The 7,728-nt window shown below is 41.2% G+C and overlaps 1 non-coding gene across 1 annotated transcript; it reads left to right on the top strand.

Moving 5' to 3' along the window:
• The first annotated feature begins 250 nt into the window (after positions 1-250).
• On the top strand, positions 251-323 carry Trnaa-agc. The gene has a single exon. It is a non-coding gene; the product is annotated as a tRNA-Ala (tRNA).
• The last annotated feature ends 7,405 nt before the right edge of the window (positions 324-7,728 follow it).

Here is a 7,728-nt window from a genome sequence, read left to right as displayed (position 1 = left end):
TAGCCTATGATAGTATGCTGAACAGCAAATTGGGCTTAAAATCAATGACACTATTTACATATGAGGAACACGTTTTTAAACTAAATACATACGTACATATGTATCTCGAAACTGGTTCAGATTGCCGGTAACTATAGTGCTGACGACTGTCGCCCAACTGAACAGCCTACACTATTTAAACTTTCTCGAGATAAACTGAATCTAGTTCATCTTAACGCGAAAAAAAAGATCGATTTTCAAGATCCTTAACGGGGATGTAGCTCAGATGGTAGAGCGCTCGCTTAGCATGTGAGAGGTACTGGGATCGATACCCAGCATCTCCAGGATGTATATATATATTTTGTGGTAAAATAACAGGTTAATAGATCAGTTAAAATCATCGAAATAATTTCTTTTTCCATGAACTCAAAGTATGTATTGATTGATAATGAAAATACTGAAAACTACTTTGAGTTGCTTATTTTGCGGTTTACCCATGGCGGCAGTGATAGTTTTAGTGCAAACCAGTAACTTGTTTTAAGAAAAAATAAGTTTGTTTGTGGTTTAAAGTGATTGTATTAAGGAAAGCATTTCAACGGGGACGTAGCTCAGATGGTAGAGCGCTCGCTTAGCATGTGAGAGGTACCGGGATCAATGCCCGGCATCTCCAGGGTTATTCTTTTTGATAGCTAATTTTATGACACCTCATATATGTTATATTTAAGTACCCTACTTTAATCGTCAACTAGTAAATAGACTTCAACTCAAATTCCCTTTCTTTTACGTGGGATGCCAGAAAGTCCCCATAAAAATTAACACTGGGGTAAAATCTCCAAGGTAAATTTCACTGTAAGAACTTCTTCCTTCTTAACTTTATTGCTAGCCAATAACGTAATACGTAATCTTTTCGAAAACTGTCAAGTAGGTCAGATTTTTGAGTTGCAGGAGGTATTTTTGGTGTGGATGAAAGGCTTCCATGTCATAATATTACTACGTTTTGTGATGCCACTTTAAGACTTAACCGGCAACCTGAGTAGCATCAGAGAGAAGAGCACTTTTGATGCGGGTCCCATAGTTATCAATGTTTTGGAGGAGACCTGCAGAAGTGCATGCCAGATATTTTCTTGAAAAAATACAAGCCTCACATTCCCCTTTCCTTTTCAATCATTTTTAATAAGAGTTTGACCGAGGGTATCTTTCCGGACAATCGAAAGAGTCCTTGTAACATCCCTTTATACAAAAAAATTGATGTTACACTGGCCGAAAACTACCGCCCGATATCTATCCTTTTTTCAGTCTCCAAGAAGGAAGGAATCTTTGAAGGAAGAGCATGGATTTCCATCGAGGTGCTCAACTTGCACTAATTCGCTCACGAATTGAGTGAGTGAAGTCTCTGAACGATACAAATGATTTACATACGGCCTATACTGACTTCTCGAAACATTTGATTCCGATGACCATTTCATACTGCTCAATAAACTTACTTTCACCTGTTCTCGGCTGGTTGCAATTGTGGTGCTTTGAATAAATATATCCAGGGGCTGCAAATTGAGTAATGCATTCATAGCTGCGCCGGATGTCGTGCTCATGGTACTAATAAACCCAGACACACAATTTTTTGAAATTATGGCTAGTTTACGGTGAAAACTTTTTTGCCTCAACTTAACCCACCACACTACGGATGCATATACGAACATCGGCCTAATGATAACAACGTATACTCACATTACCACATGAGGCCTGAGTCCCCATGTCGAGGCAAAGGTCCGTCTGCACAGCCCATAAGTTGTGAGACCTTGTTTCATCTTTACCTCTACATGTTTCTTCCAAAGAAGTTTTTTATCTAGAATGACTCCCAGATATTTCACTTTTTCGGAGAGTTGAAGGGTAGTACTCTTCATCTCAGGGAGGCAAAGTCCATCCAGTTTTCTCCTTTTTTGTGAATAATACCATTGTGGTTTCATTTGGATTAACTGAAAGACAATGTCTGAGGCACCAACTGTCCATCAAATCAATGGTACGTTGTATATTCCTACACACCGTTCCAAGATCCCAATCCACAGCAAGCACAACCACGTCATCAGCATAACCTTGAGTCTGTATTGGCAAATTTTGCAGTTCGCATAGTAGTGAGTCAATCAGCATACTCCACAGAAGTCGCGAAAGCACACCTCCTTGGAGGCAGCCCTTCGTTGCTTCTGCAGTCAGATAGCGATCGAAATCCACCTCAGCGCACAGCAATCTCTGCGTTAGCATAGCATGGATCCCCTTAATTAAAGCATCATCAACACGATGCGCTCTGGCGGTATCACAACGTTTTTGAAAAGGCGCACAGTCAAAAGCCCCTTTCATGTCCACGAACACCCTCATCGCGTACCAAAGAGCTTTCAGCAAGAATGAAGTCATGCTGATCTGTCTGAAGTTCTTTGGATTAGTCATCTTTCCCAGGTTTCAGTATGAAGACAACTTTAACCTTTTGCTAAGAGGAAGGCACGTGGCCCAGATCAAGGCATCCTCAATAAATATTTAGAGAGGTTGTATAGAGGTTGCTCTAAGTGCTCCATACCCTCTTTTAGCATTGCCGGATAGATGCCATCCATGCCAGATGCTTTGAAATGTTCAAAGGACAGTATGGCAGCTCTCACTTTTTCATGGGTAACAACCGCTTTCGTAGTGTTCCAGTTCCCCTTGCAGCATTTGCGTGTTGAAGGGGTTGCAAGAAACGTCAACCAGGTGGTGTACTTCCAGAAGGGTCTCTACTGAATCCAGTCTGGAGCTCATGAAAGTACCGTCGGGCTTTCTAAGAGAGTCTTGGCCGACTCATCCCTTTTGAGGACTCTACACAGCCTTGAAGTCTCTCTTTCGCCTTTCAGTTCCTCACAGTATGCTCTACAGGAGTCTCCTCTCGAACACATAACGAGCCTCTTATATTCACACTGTGAGTTCTTGAAATTTAACCAGTCTTCCTTCTTATTATTTTTGCAAGCACGGTTCAGAAGTCGCCTGGTTGTAATCCTGAGTTTTTCCAGTTCCCGGTTCCACCAAGGAACCGGGTTACCGCTTTGGTCTTGAAAAATAGGACAAGCCTCTTCATAGCACTCTAAAGGTGTGCAGTTCAGAATTTTCAATTCATCTTACAGCGCCAAAGGAGTCCTTAGCCGCCTAGGGAACTGTACTTTATTGCCAAGAAGTTCATTGAACTTTGACCAATCCATTTTCCTAGAGTTCCGTCTTTGTACTGTAGATTGTTCACCCGCAATAGTCAGATTGAATTCTAGGTATCGGTGATCTGACAGTGAGACCTCGTCTAGCACTCGCCAGTGTGTAATCAACTCTAACATTTTTGAGGTACAGATTGTTAGGTCAATTACTTTGCTTCTTCTCGGTCCCACGAACGTAGGAGCGCACCCTACGTTTGCAGTCATAAGACCAGCTGAAGTGACGAAATCAAATAGCTTTTCTCCTCTTGGATTGCATTTCCTACTGCCCCAACAAATATGTTGAGCATTCGCATCGCAACCTACCAAGAGTTCGAGACCACTTGATTCTGCATACGCCACGAGATCCCTAAGCTCTTGGTCAGTGGAGGATACAAAGAATCATAGGGTAAAAAAGCGGAGGCAAATATGATGTTTTTCCTCTCGCCATTTATCTGGTATTGTATGATGACCGTAGCTAAGTCCTGGGAACAGTACTGTCTCAGCATGGTTGTCTCTAACCGTCTTGACATCAGGGCGCAAGATCTTCGCTCCCTTTACCGATCCAATGCCACAGATTCTGTTAAATCGAATCCACGCTTTTGCACCAGAAAGGTGTAGGGGAAATCCTGCAGCTTTGTCATTCTCGCTGCCAACAGGTAGGATGGGGCTTTGGCATGCTGCAGGTTGATTTGATCAATGTTTTCGACATATTGTGTTATGGAAAACAGTTAGAAGCGAATGCGGCAGTTCACGTGTGACGGAGTTTCCCCCACACCGTACCGCCAGAGACTCGATCCATTCGTGTTTGATTTCTCTGAGAAACGCCCCACTTAGGGGTACCGCATGTTCGGCATCATCCTTGCGAGAGCCATACTCGTGGTGGATGCTTTTTTGTAAGTATGCTCTATGTGCTGCTTAAAATTGAGTTTTCCGTCTATCATCACCCCCAAGTATTTGATGGCCGGCTTGGCAGTGATGATACGATTCCCGATTCTAATGCAGGCGTAATTTCTTTTGCGGCGCTTAGTGATGAGGACCGCTTCCGTCTTTTCATCCGCGAGTGCTACTCCAGCACTCTCTAGCCAAGCCTTAACAACACTGATTGCTTCGCTTGCGTACAACTCAGCATCTTCGAGATGCTTTGCGACCACAACTAGTGCTATGTCATCGGCGTAACGCACCACCGTGGCCTCCTCGGGAACCGGAAGGTTAAGCACATCATTATACATGATATTCCACAGTAGTGGGCCCAGTACAGAGCCCTGTGGGACAGCCGCGGAGACAACGTACTCCTTAGGTCCATCATCGCTATTATACCAGAGTGTTCGCTCACGCAAATAGCTGTCTTTAATACCGCGAGATAGGTAGGAACACCAATCATCGCCAGAGACTTTCGTATAAAGTTCCAATTGGCCGAGTTGAATGCATTTCTGTCTGTCTGTCTGTCCGTCAAAGTTGTCTCGCTTCTTTGCAAATTCAAGACTGTGAATGTCAATATCATCCGAAACTGGATATTCTCACATAACATTAGGTTGTTGCAAATAAAATGACCGTTTTGGTACTAAAATTTGAAACGACTGTAAAGCTTAGAAAAATTTATTTATTTAATCAAAATAGGTGCCAGTCGATTCAAAACACTTCTCCTAGCGACATTCAAGAGCATGTATGCCAGTTTCGTAGAAGTCCAACTGTTGGGAGTTGATAAATTCGTCGAAGGCAATTTTGACAGCCTCTTCGTTCCTAAACTGTTTTTCCGCTAAAAAATGATCCAAATGCTTATAAAAGTGGTAGTCGGTTGGCGAAAGGTCCGGTGAATATGGTGGATGAGGCAGAGTCTCATACTGCAATTCGTTCAACTTTTGAACCGTTGTTCTGGATACATGAGGTCGCGCATTGCCGTTAAGGAGTATCACACCATCTTTGTTGACTAATCTCGGTCGTTGTATACTCAATTTTTGGTGCATTTCTTCCAGTTGGGCACAGTATTTCTGTGTATTTATCATTTCGCGAGGTGCCAAAAAAGAATAGTGAATAACTCCAGCTGGAGACCACCAAACAGCATTACCTTCTTCGGATGGAGGCTCGGTTTCGGCATATGCTTCGGTGGCTCATCAGCATCTAGCCATTGCGCTGATAGGCGACGATTGTTGTAACTGGTCAAAACTGAAATGACTCCTTGATTAAATGTAGGAGTATCTATGTTTCATTATCCGATACCAACAGCGCCAACTGGTGGTGGTTTGATACAGCAAAATCGCAACTAACTTCACTTGATTGCCAAATCGGCCATTTCATGTGCAACAACCTAATATATGGATATATTACGTGCTACGTACTAAGAAATACACAAAACCTTTCGTACCTGAAGCGTCCAGCTTCCGGTTTTCCGACTTGTTAAAGTTGTTTGCCTGTCTGTCACACCCATTTTTTCAGAAATTGTTACTCTTATTGAGGAGGAAAGGTGGGAACTGTGAAATCCCTTTCGTGCAGTGAGTAACAGCTTTCTACATCGGAGGGGGAAGGGGGAGGGGATAGTCCCATTCATGCAAAAGCCTAGAATTAATTTTTTTTACTACTTATAGTCATGTGGTATATTAAATGAAAATTCCCGATAAGCACTTTTCGAAGTAGTTTTGACATTGACTGCAAAGAGGAGGAGTGTGAGGGTCCGAAAAGGGTCAATTATTTCAAGGATCCCGTTTTTAGACACTACTCAACCTCTCTCTACGAGATAAAATGTTAGTACCCCTTCGAATTGAATATCGGATATATGGTACATATTCAATGTATATACACTATTAGCTGAATATAAGTGGAACCATCGTGTAGCCAAATATTCTCACATACCTTACATACCTGAAGCGTTCAACTTCCGGTTTCCCGACTTGTAACCGAATAAGCTCACGGTCGATCTGGTGCTAAGTTTGGCCAACTGGAGGTGCCCAGGTTCTTTTAGGTAGCGCCTATCATACTAGAGGCAAAACCAATGAGGCGTTATCCATTGTCAGCATTCTCCTTGTGAAGGTTGTATTCCCTTGTTGTTTCTCGATGAACCTCCTAATTTTCAATTTAAGTTTTAAAATCCGTAAGCAATATTTCAACACTGATGTGCTGTGGTGAATCGTACAAAGTTCACAATCGAGACAAATAATGTTTAGATTCCGATTGTTTCCGCCTTTACTTATTGTCCTTAGTCGAACAATGCTCGCTTAGTCGTAATGAAGCTTATTTGCTAGTTAGCTAAAAGTTAACTGGGACCTGGGTTTCTTGAGCATGTTTCAAACTTTTCGTCACCCCCTATGTTAGGAGCATGATTTTTTTTGCCGATTTAATTGCACTTTTCTTGAATTATGCCTAGACCTACAGTTGACGTATTTATTGTATCTGTATCTACGGCTTCTCCGTAAAACATAGCCTCTTATAGTTGTAACCATGGTTTGAAAGATAATCGATAGTCCATTGCCTTGCGGAAGATCATATAACAATTTTCTTTCTCTTTGCGTAATTTAAAGATTTAGTTTAAAGTGTTAAATTCTTACAGTAGTAACAAAGTCATCTATACAACCAATACGTCCTAAATTATTGACTGTATTCCTAAAACTCCATGAGATCGTAAACTCTTCCAAATTTTCAATCAATCCATAATCTAACCAATAAATATCTTCAATAATTACAAACCATTTTCATAAACACCATATCACCTCCAACTGATAATAGCCTCGATATTGATTGCAGTTCTTTCACACTAATAAAACTGGATACCCCATTGCACTAATCCTCATCTATCTCTCCTGCTTCTACCATAAAATCAATTCAATTATTTTGAGTGATGACCAACATTTAATAGTCATCGATTTTCAGGCCCCAATCTTCCTAAACGATATCATCCTTTCTATAAGTACGATAGGGAACTCATGGAGAAAAAATGTGTTCGAAAGTATTAGAGCTGGGCCAGATACATAGTTCAATGGAGGCGGCCGAATCTAGTCCTTTGGGGATGTTCAATAAGGGAGTATCCCTCGTAATAAAATCAGTGGATAAAGAGAGCTTTGGGATTTGGGAGTTTCCGCTTTGCACTCGAATTTCAATATTTCCATACACGCATATATGTATGTATTAAAATAGTGTGTACCTGCAACAGGGTGACCTCTGTTGATGGTACTTGTTGCGTATTTTCTGTATAAAGAGCACTCTTCCAAAAAGTAATTGCCCCATTTGGTCTGGAATCTAATGTCAATCCTAGCAAAAAATGACTGTTTGATAGGTATAATATGTAAGGCTGAGACCGGATCTGAGAGTCGAAAGAAGGATCCTTATTTAGTAAAAGTTTTATATTTTTACAATTTGCAAAGAACATTTGAATGGTTATTTGTGTAAATATACTGAACGAGGGATACGTCACATCGGTTTAAACGACTTATTATGGCGTACATCTGTGTATAATCATAAAATTGAATCTAAATATAATAGTAATGAAACTGCGGATTTATTTTGGGAAACTAGAGAAAGTTTTTATGTGTACAATGGAAAAAGATAGCAAAGGCTGGAT

Source organism: Hermetia illucens, chromosome 3, assembly GCF_905115235.1.
Source record: "Hermetia illucens chromosome 3, iHerIll2.2.curated.20191125, whole genome shotgun sequence".
Taxonomy (NCBI): domain Eukaryota; kingdom Metazoa; phylum Arthropoda; class Insecta; order Diptera; family Stratiomyidae; genus Hermetia; species Hermetia illucens.
Note: the sequence above shows the minus strand (reverse complement) of the source record. Positions and strands in the feature narration are given on the sequence as shown.